The sequence below is a fragment of the Bison bison genome, unplaced genomic scaffold (assembly GCF_000754665.1).
Source record: "Bison bison bison isolate TAMUID 2011002044 unplaced genomic scaffold, Bison_UMD1.0 scf7180017845851, whole genome shotgun sequence".
NCBI lineage: Eukaryota > Metazoa > Chordata > Mammalia > Artiodactyla > Bovidae > Bison > Bison bison.
In genome coordinates, this window is record NW_011476424.1 from 7,777 (window position 1) to 9,201 (window position 1,425).

Below are 1,425 nucleotides of genomic sequence, written 5' to 3' on the forward strand. Positions count from 1 at the left end.
TGGCTGAATGGAAGGCAGAGACCGGGCCTACCCTGCCCTAGCGGAGGCTAGGCCTGTGGGTTCTGGCCTCAGCCTTGACGCCACGCCCTGCCTCCTGGGCTTTTGGCCGTTTCACGACTGGCACCTAGGCCCCAGGGAGGATGTGGCAAGGGACTGGCCCTAGCTTAGGAGGTGCCTTCCGACACACCTGTCTCCCAGCATAAGGGTACGCGGGCACTTGGTCACATGGAACCTTCTGGAACATGCCATTGGTGGCGCTCCTGACAGGTCCCGTCACAGCGAGGACCCAAGGCACACCCTCCGTTCTGAACCCTGACACGGTGTCCCCTGTCTTGTTGGGCACCCCTGCTCCCAAGGCTGAGGCTAGGAAGCCAGTTGTATTTCCTTGCGAAAATTGTTTCTCTGTCAAAAATGCTAGGCTGTTTCCGATCTTGGTTACTTTGTGTACACCCTGTGGAAGAGGGGTTTAAGTGTTTCCAACTGGCAACCCACTCCAGTATTCTTGCCTGGAGAATCCCAGGGATGGGGGAGCCTGGTGGGCTGCCGTCTATGGGGTCGCACAGAGTCGGACACGACTGAAGCGACTTAGCAGCAGCAGCAGCAGCAACCCTGACTCGGCGTCCACTGTCGTGTTGAGCGCCGCTATTCCCAACAGGGGAGGAAGCCAGTTACATTTCCATAGAAACATTGTTTCTCTGTCAAAAATGCTACATAGTTTCCAATCTTTGTTACTTTATGTACACTCTGGGGAAGAGCGGTTTGAGTGAGTCTACTTTCAAGTCAACCTAAGTGGACTCTGGAGAAATAGTTTAGGACCATTAATCCCAGTGGTGTGTACATTTAATTTTCAAAACGTTTTGAAAAGTGTATAAAGAAGGATGGCAGTGGCCCCTCATATATGCCACATATATGCTTGGAAGGTCTGTGTAAACCAGGAAAACATGCTACCCTTGGAGGCTCACATGTAGCAATACCACCTCATCTGACATCTCTGAGAATGATGGGTCCCATGTAGGAACTGTCTGCATAGAACTTCACTGTCTAAAGTCAAGTTTAAACCTTGACATGCTTAGGTTTTACTAAGTGCTAAATGCTGAAAGCTAATGCTAAAATGTTTGCATATGTCCTTCCTCTCATGTTTTGCATATGCCCTTGCTCTCTCTGTGTGAGGCTGAATACTGGTCCACAGATTGCCCCATCCTAATCCCCAGAACCTGGGACCGTTAACCTCATGTAGCGAAAGAGATTTTGCAGGTGGGATTAAGCATCTTGATGTCAGGGAACTGTTTTAGATGATCTGCTGCACCTGATATAATCAAACCCATCCTTAGATATAGAGGCAGGAGAAGTAGACGGCAGAGGAAAAGGCCATGTGATGATGGAAGCACAGTTAGAAGATGCTGCACTGCTGGCTTTGAAGCTGGA